This window comes from Chrysemys picta, chromosome 8 (genome assembly GCF_011386835.1).
Source record: "Chrysemys picta bellii isolate R12L10 chromosome 8, ASM1138683v2, whole genome shotgun sequence".
Taxonomy (NCBI): Eukaryota; Metazoa; Chordata; order Testudines; family Emydidae; genus Chrysemys; species Chrysemys picta.
The window spans coordinates 46,128,498-46,140,152 of NC_088798.1; the positions used below are offsets into that span (position 1 = coordinate 46,128,498).

The window sequence follows — 11,655 nt, forward strand, 5'->3', positions numbered from 1 at the left end:
CAACCAGTGTGTGCTGTTTGACCAGAGGGGAAATCACTTCCCTTCTGTGCCTCAGTTTCCCCAAGTGTAAGATGGGGTAACAATGCTCACTTCCTTTGTAAAGCACTTACAGATCTACTAATGGGAAGAGCTATGTGTGACTATTAATCCTTCATCTTTGGACAAGCACTGAAGATTGCAGATTGAAATTTTCACTATTCAAAGAGTTCTAGAACAGGGAAACTGCTATGCAACCTTAAAATATATAGAACCTCACTATAAAATTTGTTACTGACACCTGCTTCAATTCACTTGTAGAGTGCTTTATACCTTCAAAGTGCTGTATTCACATTAGCATAATTATGTGAATTAATTAAATGCAAGATTCCAAAAGGCAAGACATTTTCCATTAAGATTACCTGCCAATATTTGAACAAGTAGGCCCCTTCAAGTTTACTGTCTTCATCTGAAAGATCAAAGAAGGATGTTGAGCTTTTGAAGCTTGTCATTTAAAAAGGTCAAAGATGGCTTGTCTCATTACAGGTATCATATATTAGTAACATGATATATTATCATGCTAAATTCTTTTGTGTAGAGAAACTAAATGGCTCAGGGGATTGGCAAGGACATATAGAATCTTAAGCATTTAACAAAACAAATTTAAATGCATAATCACGCATTATAATCCAATGGCCTATAAGGAGTGAATAGGATGGCTGCAGTCTAGCTCCTGGTGGACAATAGACAGGTATTATCACCAAAAATGGCAGTATCCTTGTTACGTTTCATGGCATGCAAATAGAGAAGTTACACAAAACCATAAGGTATTCTTGCTGGAAGGTTGCAATGTAACATTACATTATTGCATAGAATTCAGAGTGATAACACAGAAGAAACCATATTTTATATATAAAAAAAGAGAGAGAGAGAGAGAGAGCGCACGCGCTACTCCCTAAAAACAGAGACACACAATTTTCCCCACCTCATTATAGGCTGTCTGGCAAGTAACTGACTTCTGCAATGTCCAGATCACACTCCTCCCTACAAAGCCCCTAGACTTCAGCAGGGCCAGGAAAATTCCCCGAGCATTTAAATTAAAAGTACCCTGTAGCTGGGAGCATGCTTCCCACCACAAGTAGACAAACACATGCTAGCTCTGTGCAAGCTAGTATGATAAAAATAGCTGTGTAGCCAGGGGATAAATTAGGCAGCAATTTGGGTTAGCTGCCAGGGGGTCTGGGCAGGTTTGTACTCAGGTGGCTAGCCCCAAGTTGCCGCCCTTGTTGTCCCAGAATACAATGCTATTTTGAGTACACTTGCTTGAGCAGAGCTAGCATGTGTCTGTCTACATACGCTGTGAAGCACACTCCCAGCTGCTGGGTAGATGTATCCTTAGAGTGATTGTTTACGGTTTCAACACCCCACACTCGTGTTGCCAGACTTAGAGGTACCAACATTTCAAAGCCCATTCAATTCTGAACCAAAAAAAAAACCCCGAAACAAAAACAAAACACACAATTGCTCTAGACCAACATATAGACAAATTTGTTCAAGGGAGAGGAGAGCTGAAAACTTCAAGATGAGAAGCCTGAGTTCACTATTTTCAAAGGTTAGACAAATATTCAGTGTGTAGCACTGATTTATTTCATAGCATTTTCACTTCAAATGGACTTCCATAAGATGATGAGACGCCAAGTAGGTCAACCTTCTTTTATTTCCATTATGGGCTCATTCTCTTTCTACAGCTTAAGGCTAATGTGTAACAATCACATTGGTTGCAATTTTAAGAATATTTTTCCAAGTCCATCTCCATTTAAATATGTCACATATCTGTCAGTTTTCTATTACAAATGGGAAAAAACGTGTGCTGAACCTACTATATGTGCTATCACTGATTACTGGCTGCTCAGTGAGAATCCAAAATAGCATCTGGTTATATTAAGTGCTGAGAAGCCCTACAACATTGCCAGTAAGACAGTTAAACTAAGCAGTCCTAAGGCAGAAATTATGACCTATTTTTTATACATGGGCATGCTTTTGCCAATGTGCCTAGCACCTTTGCCTGTGCCAAAAAGGTGCTGAAAAGCAGTGCCTGAAAAAAGGCAAAATGGGGAAAATAGCCTAAAATCCAATAAAGATGGCAGGTATGGGGGACCAAACATAACCAGGTGTAAGTTACAGTAGGCACCAATCTGCTTTTTTATTTTACACACAGGATCATAACCGCAAAGCAAAATGAGAGCAAGTTACGCCAACTTGCAAATTTAACCAACACAACAGTGGTGTAAATTGCATGTTGCCTCTGAATATTGTCCCTTATTGTCTCTTGCCCTTCTCAGTCCAACTTTGCTTCCTTCACCTTTCCTAGTTTCTGGGAGGGAGGTGGGGGGGGGGGATCATAGGGATTCAGAAGCATGCAGGAGACCTGAGCAAATGTGTCAGGCAGTAAAGAAAATATTCTATAGCAGGGAGCACTTGTGATTTCCCTCGGGTCTCTTTCTTACACTCAATAAATCTGACAAAGTGGCTAAAGAAAGAAATAGAGAGCCATAAAAATGTAAGCAGTTTGTCCAGAAAAGTCCTCTAAGTGTCAGATGTAAACTATCATTGGTTGAGGACAAAATAGGAAATCTTTGTTGTGTTAATACTTGAGAAATATAGAATAGCACTGAAACCATAAAGAGAGACATTTTGTCTCAAGTATTCCTGAAATTTCCTAATATTTGTATTCTTACCCAAAAGTCTTATAAACAAAAATAAAACACTATTGGGAAGCAGACAAAATACCCAGAAGACAATGTAGGTTAAAAGGAGATAGAATTTCATACTATAATAACTTGACATTACAATAAAATCTTTAGTATTGCTGGATTAGAGATGACAAATCATGAACAGTAGCAAGGATGTGTTGAAGAAAAGTAATTCCTGACCAATATAATTTGATAGAATTATAAACTTAATGGGTTTGGAACATCTATGTAGTAGATGATGTAAATATATGGACATTCACGAAACTCATTTAATCACACTTTTAAAAAATATTCAGATTATTTTGATTATCAGCTCTTTCACCTGGATTGAAACTGGACCATAGAAATGTATTGAACTGTTCCCATTGGGGTTAAGTCCAGAAACTTTGTTAGAGAACTAGATAGCATGTCAAATAAATTCACAAGTGGTAATACACCAATGAGAAGAGAGAAAAGTCAACAAGGGATATCTGGTATTGGCAAAAAACTGAAACTCAATTTGGAAAAAACACAAACAAATATAAATTTAAAAAAACACATCCAAACATCAGAGTTCTGACAGCTCTATTTTCCATTGATCTATTAATCCCAGATGTCCCCTCCAACAAGGCCTGGAACCCCAACCATCTTTTGGTGTAGTGTTGTTTTGTTAGATGCAGTGACCCTTTTTGCTTCATTGTGAAGATGGGATCCCCCTTCCTCAGAGTTTTCATAGGGCACTGGAGCTGGTAGGAAAATGCCAGTGTGGCTTCAAATCCACGTGTCTTCCTTCCCACAAGGGAATGGGAGAGGGGGAATGCTCCCTTTCCCATTGTAGCAATGCTAAACTAGTCAATTTAGAATGTCAGAATGCCTGTTAGCTAGGCAACAGAGGACAGGATTTGGCCTCATGTTTCAATGAAACTTCCTGAAAAAAAAAAAAAAAAAAAAACAGATTCTGTGCTGCAGAACTTTCTATTACTCAGATATTCAGAAAACTACAGAATGACTGTACATTTTGTAATCTCAAATATATCTAATTATATTTTATGTAGATTAGCAGCTTCTGACTCCTTTAATAAACCCTCTTACATTTTAAGGGAGTATGAAACATTATCAACACAAAGTATTAATGCTGTCTAATGCCATTTGGTACCTCCTTTGAGAAAATAATTGCACATTAGATGTTCGAACAGTCTAGGTAAAAGCCAGGAAGCATTTTGATAATGAATATTTTCCAACAAGGCATTGTGTTCTGGGTGCAATGTTTTTTTTTTTTTTTTTTTTTTTTACTATATATGAGAGAGAGAGTTATTAAAAAGTACCACTGTTTAGAAATGTAACACAAAAAGGTTTGGGGAGATTTTCAAAGGTACAGAGGAAAATTAGGCATCCAGCTTCCATTGACAGTCACTCAATAAAATGCAAAAAAAAAAAATTCTCCCCCGTTAGACACTAAACATTTACGAGAACACACATCCCAACAGGATATGGAAAATTTCAGCTTGAACAGTTAGTCAAAGTTATAAAGGGCCTTATAATGGAAAATGTTGAGCAACCTTAATAATAGCAATACCAGTCCCATGCAGAAAGATTGGCAAACCCAAAACAGGGCTTATTTCTCAGTAAGGGCCTGATTGTGTTCTCACTGAAATCAATAGCAATGGTCCTATTGACTTGGATGGTAGCAGGATTAGACTCTGAGAGCACCAGTCCATTTTTCCATAAGAGGATAAATTAGACCCTCATTTAGTGTTATTTACTTGCCCTTGTTACTCAGCTCTGATATTAGGAAGTATTTTCATCCCTTGTCAGGCAAAGTATTGTCTAGAAGCCTAATGATGCCACCTCCTCAGCATCATTAGGTTACTTGGAGGAAGATATGATTTATGTATGTTGTAGAAGCATTTACTCCAGGGGACCTTTTTTAAAGCAGCAAGAGCAAAATTTTGTTCGGTGCTAAATAGAACAGTAATGATAGGCTATTTGTTTTGGGTGGCTGATGTTTGATTTCCTGGAGATAGAGACATTTGGCTTTTGATCTAATGTCATTACATGCTTTTGCACTGAAAGGAATTAACAACTGACTAGTGTAGGACACTACTGCATTAGCAAACACTGCTCAGTTGTGCTGTTAAACCTAGTGTGCAGTTTTCAGGTAATTTCACCTTTCAGCATTGCAAGAACACATTTCCTGGCTCAAACCAAGAGTAAATTTAAATATACAACTTAAAGATGTAATATTCTAGAGATGAATAATAAGAATAGAAATGTAAAACTTATTTTTATCGGCTCAACTTTGCTCAAGGAAGAACTTCTTTACCCACTATTTTCTTGATTACATGTTCACACAGTGGGATGCGATAGGGGTCTCTTTGAAATTTGATTCAGCCAAACAAATTTAGTCCTTTGCCAAAAACTTAAGTAGAATATATATACACATGCATTCATTCTCAAGTCTTGCTGTCAAGGAATGCTAATAACACAGGCAGAAAGGCAACAGAAAGGCAATGTCCTGTGAATCTGAGGAATAGGGGAGAGGGATTGTTAACTAGTTATGCACAAGACAACCGACTGAAGATTTTTCTCATTTCTGCCTCTGCACTACAGATGATCCCCAGGTCTACTATACACTGACTCAACTAAATTAGAATGCAACATGTCTTAACTCCCATTAGCTTGAACAATGCAAGACTACACTCTGAGGATATGTCCCACAAAGTGCTAAGTGCCCTCAGCGGCTTGCCAAGCAGGAAGGGATACCTAGACATTGAGTTCAATGGGTGTGGGGGGGGCTACTGAACTCTTCTCATTTGCGGTTCACACCACTGGATAAAGCATTAGTGTAGCAACTATACTAATAAATAAAAAGGCCAACTGCAAGACCAACTAGCTTTATTCCTGAACACTTGTGATTGATGCACCTTGTGGGTATGCACCTACATTGCAGCATTACTTCTGAGTTCCCGGTCTGTTGGTATTTTGTATAATCAGTTAATGATTTATCTACATAAGTGATTTGAATGGAAGTGTCCTTGAGATATAGCGCTCTCTCTCATATATATATATATATATATATATATATATATATATATATATATATATATATATATATATATATAATAAATAAAAATCCATTACCACTCTGATGTAACTCCCTCCCCTTCCCCACCAAATGAAGTTTTGTGTTTTTCCTGTTGGCTGTGGAGAAGCAGGTAAACAAACACTATTCCCAGGGGGTACTGGTATGAATATTAGTCTATGTGACAAGGTGTTCAGAAAAAAGAAAGATTTGGATATGTAGGTGGAGCTTGAACACCTTCGTGGAATGTATTTATTTTACTATACAATAAAGAAAACTATGGCCTACCCATGAGTACAGCAGAGCTTTCCTCAGCTAAAGTAGAGGAGTGAGCCACAGATTACATCATCTTCCCCTTTTTCTTCCCTAAACTTTGCCTGTAGAGGAATGTCACCCTCAGTCTTGTTTCCAGGGAACCCTCCTCACTACCTCTTGATGCCAGATTCATTCCCCAACTCCTCATAGTGCATCTGTCTTGTGGGGGAAGTAATTAATTCCCCACAGTTGCCCAAGGTTACCACCCTGCAAAACCTTGCATTCAGGGCTGAAGAGAATGCTTTTTCCCCCAGCCAGCGAGAGAGAGAGAGAGAGGTTTCTCTTTTTTTCTCCAATATGGCCAACTCATCATTCATTACAAGCCCTGAGATACGTTTTTTTCTTAAATCTCAGCTTTCATTAAAAGAGTTCCTTACTGCAGAGAAAAGACAAGACGAAAATTCATTTAAAAACAAACCCTGATTTTTAAGCCAATCATGATTTTTTATGGCCCGACTGGTGAGATTTCATGACTTAGCGTTAGCAATGCTGAATCCAAAGTCTCCAATCAGTACTGGGTCTACACTGTGTAGTACAAAGACACAATGACATACTTCCTGCCCCAAAGAGTTTACAGCAATAACTTTGGGCAGGGTCCATATGACTCTACCACAGTGCCCAACACACAGTTATCATATGTACCTTCCAGTAGAATCACCAGAAAATAATCCACATTTAGGACAGTAACCAGTAAGGCAGAAATTTATTCTCGGGCTAAGAGGTAGTAATTTAAATAATAAATAAGACAATACAACTCCTTGACAGTCTCTTCAATTACTTTTTAAAAAGCTTTTAACACTGCAGAGATTCCTCTCTCTTACCCCATTATATATTTTTTAAACAAACTTTTTTGAAAAAAAAAATTACTTAAGTTAAGAAAAGGCTTTGCCCTAATAACTTTTAATGCTGCATCTCAGTAGAGCAGAACAAAATAACATCTTGGTTCCTCTGATTATGAAGGACTAGTGTTTAGTTATAGCTTTGTGACGATTGCATAGCATGTATGTATTACAACAAGCTTAATGTGCACTGAACAATCAAAAATAGGAGCATTTTCCATGTTTCCTAAGGCTTACTGCAAAAACATGCAAGGCAGCCTATACTCCAGCAGTGCAACTTTTCACAGTAATTTTGACTACCACAAGCCAACCGATTACTTATAGACAAGCATGTTGAGTTTGGAGCCCACGTGGTTGAGAATAGATTCTAATATATTGTTTGTGAACTGATGCAGTCTATAGAAAGAAAAAAAATTTCAAAACTGGTAGTCACTGAAGCTAGACAATACATGGCTAACCCAAAGTTATAAATCTGCTTGCTAAGGAAAGAAGTGGTAGAAAACAGCTAAGAGAAGAAGGCAATCAGAAAGCAGAATTCAATAGCCATTTTTCCTTAACAGTCCCCTACAACAAAGATCTTATAAAAATTGTTGGTGGTACATTTGCAAGAAGAGGTGAAAAAACCCTCAGGTAAGAAGCCTCTGAAGGATGTCCCTGAAACATCTATCCTAGCCTCTTTATTCAAGCCTTATAAAGGAACTCCAGGTAGCAACATGACAACATCCAGTAAGAGAAGATTATTCAAAGTCCTCATTCTGCTCCCAGTGAGGTCACCTGGAATTTAGTTATAGATTTAATAGTAATTTAAAGCTCCAAACGATTGATCAGAACTTCAGTTGTTTGCAACATTCTTGTAGAGTGAATGGAGAGATTCATGGGAAATACTTAGGGTGGGCTTTTCAAAAGCACTCAGCATCAGCTGAAGTCCACTTCTATTGAAGTCAGTGGGAGTTCCCACTGGATTTCAATGGTAGTTTAATTAGGACAGCTAATGGAATGTACAGATGGCCACCAGATGGACCAAGACATCCCCAAGGAGTAAGAATGACAGGTAGTCCATGTTCAGCACCTTTCTGCAAGTAGGTAAATTTCTTGTTGACTACACCAAATTATGAACCTCTTCCACTTTGCTAGCATTTCCTCATAGAGTCATTCCTACTGCTACTCAGTATGGCCTGTCCATCCTCTAAGCAGCTACTCTCTAGGTTCTATATCTATCCAAACGGCATGCCATCAGGCACAGTGTGGGTAGGTTGTCATGGTGAGCCCTCACTCTTGTCCTAATTCAAAAGGTTTCCTACCAGAAGGTCATGAGGATGCCAGGCTGATAACATGGGATACCATGACTGACAGACCCAACCTGGGGCTATGGGCATGACCTTCACTTCATCCTGCCTGATTTTACTTAGCACCTTCAGTAACAGAGGGATCAGAGGAAGTGTGTCCCTTACAGCCCTCAACCACACAAGTATCATCCAGAGTGCCTAGGCTGCAACATCCCCTGCAGCAGAAGTCCTTGCATATTGTGTTCATGTCCAATGCAAACGGGACAATGCCACACCAAAATACCTTCAGCAAAGTCAGTCCATGAAGCTCCCATTCATGTTCTATGGGAGAACTGTTTTTTGAGTCTGTCAGGGTGTTATGAACCCCTGGCAGATGGATGGTAATCAGAGCCACCAGCAACAACATGCACCAGTACCAAAGGACAATGACTTCCATGCAGAACTGCAAGGAATGTGCCCCTCCCTGCTTGTTGATGTAATGACTGCCATAACATTGTCAGATAGCACAGCAAATGCAAGGGAGGAAATGGTTGCAGGCCAGCCTGACGGCTCCCAGTTCCAACACGTTGTCGTGGAGTACTAACTCTAAAGGATCATGTCCCTTGAGCCATCTGCCTCTCTGTTTTCCCCCCCTGCAACTTATCAGGAATACATCATGGTCATAGCTCTCAAGGGTAGCAGGGAATTGCACAGAACTCTCCCCCCCCCCACACACACACCCCTTTCCTTGACTTCCCACTAGCCAAGGGAGTACAGGACACTCCAGGGAACTTAAGCTAACAACTAGAGGCTGTATCTTCCTGGGGTGTACATAATCTCTATCCATACTTGCAAGCATTTGAGGTGAAGCCTCAAAAACAGGGTCACATAAGTACTTGCATCATATGATGTAACCTAGCCAGTCAAAACCTCATGAGTGTTCTGGGGCTCAACTACTTTTGCTGTTCAAGCCTGCCAGTGGGTAAGCAGCAGTCACCTGGCAACTGGATCCAGTCTTTCCCTGGACTTCCCCAGGTTCATCATGAGAACCAGCATCTTAAGTGTACCCACACTCCCTGGCAAGATTGCTGCCTTAGTAGCCAATCGTCCAAGTAGGGGTACCCAGCCTTACCCTATTGGGAAAAGGGCACCACCACCACCACCACCAACACCACATTGGTGAAAGCCCTCCGTGTCACTAAGATCCCAAAGGGAAGCACCTGGTACTGTTGCTCACTGGAGATAAACCTCAGGAATCTCTTGCATGCCAGGGCCATGAATCAATCTCAAGAATCAAGTGAGGGGATAATCCATGATAGGGTCACTATTCTGAACTTCGGGTAGCAGATAAAACTTGTTTAAGCTCCCTGAGGGTCAAGATCGGTGTTCTCCCCCCACCTCCTGCCCTGTCTTCTTGGGGGGGGGGGGGAGGGGGAAATGAGAAAATACCTCAAATAAAGCCCCCTGCCCCATTTGCTGCTAGAGCCACCGGTTAGCTCACTCCCCTTTGAAGGAGGACTCCACCTCCTGCACAAGAACCCATTCGTGAAGGATCCCCAAATGAGGACAGTGATGGGATCTGGAGTTAGAGATGAATGAAAAAACAACCTCTAGTACCCATCTCAGTCATGGTCTCTGTCCAGGCTGGTAGGTACCTTCCAAAAGGGTAGGGAAGGGAGGAGAACCAGAGGAGCAGTCTTGATCCAACAGGTTGGATGGTGCATGTCTCTCAAGAGTCCTCTCAAAATGCCAGTTTGGGAGCCAATGTTGGCTAGAGCATGAAGGACAATTGCACCTAGGCTCTCCTCCTCTGATGCTTTTAAAGTGGCTCATACAGCCGCTCATGATGCAACACAGGCAGGGTTAGCCTCTGCCTCAACAGTGGATGGATTTGCACTTCAGCACAAGCAAGTAGTTGCCAAGCAAATGGAGCGTGGCTCCCGAGTCTTTCAGCAAATGGAGGGACTCATCTATCTTCACACTAAACAGTTTTTCAAATTCAAAGACAAGATCCTCTACCACTGATTATACCTCCTTTGAGATCTTTGCAGAAGAGAACTATCATTGTGACTTAGCAAGGCTAATGAGAAGAAATTGAAACTATCTAAGTGCAGCTGTAAGTATGAGCCGTACTTTCACCAAAACAGGATGTTCACAAACCAGAAAACTAAATTGCAAAGGAATGGTTAAATAAAACGTATCAAAAGGAAAAAAGAAAACCACCTTTACTTACCAGAAAGTACCAAAAGCTCAGCCCCCACGGGTCCTAAAAACTGCAGCCCATATCTTGTACTCTCGTCAGGCTGCTAGAAATCATAAATTAAAAGCAAAGTGACTTTGGAAACAGGAAAGAAAGGAAACAGCCAACAGGAAATAAAACTTCACTGAATCTTTGACTTGCACCTAACATGTTGCTGTAAAAACCATAAAGGAAATGCTTCTGGATGTTTTGGAGAAGAGAGAAAATGGGTAAAGTCAATTGCTTCTGACAGAATATTAAAATTAAAAACTTGTAGAATATCTAATTCAGCATTCTTTTAGGTTCTGGACTATGTCCAATGTACAAGTGTAAGACTCACCCCTGCGGCGCCTCCTGCTGGTCGTCCAGGGAATTAGTTCTCCAGCCTCTGGAGCGCCCTCTGCAGGCCAGTGATCCGCCTGTCCTCTGCACTCAGGCTCCCATGTCCCTCCCAGGACCCCGGTGCCCCTTGCTCTGGGTGCTGCCCCCTGGCAGTATCCACACACGCTAGGTCTCCCCTCCCAGGGGAACCCCCACCCACTAAGCCCACCTCACCTCAGGATAAGGCCACTGCCAGTCACCAGCTAGCCCCCACTCTCTGGGGCAGACTGCAGTATAGGCCACTCATCATCGGCAAGGTTGGGTTCAGACCTGCTGCCTTGGCCTAGCCCTGGGCTGCCCTCTGCAACCCTCAGTACCCCTTGACCTATTACCAGGCCACAGCCTGGGGCTATCCAGGCTGGAGCTCCCCAGCCTTTCCCCAGCCCTGCTCCACTCAGGTATCCTGTCTAGCTCCCTGCAGTCAGGCCCTTCTCTCTCTGCACTCAGAGAGAGACTCTTGAGCTCCTGGCTCCCAGCCTTCTTATACAGGCCAGCTGGGGCCTGATTGGGGCATGGCCCAGCTGTGGCTACTTCCCCAATCAGCCCAGTAGCTTCCAGGGCTGTTTTAAACCCCTCAGGCAGGAGCGGGGTAGCCACCCTGCTACAACAAGATAAAGCAAAATCTTGCTTATTACCTTCCCCAATCTGTAAGTGGGAGGCAGTAGGAAAAGCAGCAAGGGTAACACCCCTTAGCTGAAATTCAAATATTAATATTGTTTTGTTACTTGCATATTTGTATTAGACAAATTGCAGTCACAAAACTTTGGGGTGCAAATCAGTTGCTGTGCATCATAATTCCAAAAATGGGTATCAAGTTAGTTGCGAT

General features: G+C 41.3%; 1 protein-coding gene across 4 annotated transcripts in view; it reads right to left on the reverse strand.

Moving 5' to 3' along the window:
- Positions 1-11,655, reverse strand: part of LOC103305707 (uncharacterized) — a 123,028-nt gene extending 111,373 nt beyond the window's left edge. The window contains exons 1-3 of one of the 4 annotated variants that reach the window (XM_065554428.1): positions 10,789-11,655; positions 10,443-10,515; positions 1-3,636 (exon numbers count right to left, since the gene is read on the reverse strand). The exon at positions 1-3,636 is cut by the window's left edge and continues 65,780 nt beyond it. The gene's annotated coding sequence lies outside the window, so the exon portion shown is untranslated. The remainder of the gene's footprint in view (positions 3,637-10,442; positions 10,516-10,788) is intronic. The other 3 variants (XM_065554429.1, XM_065554430.1, XM_065554431.1) reach the window with 3 other exon arrangements.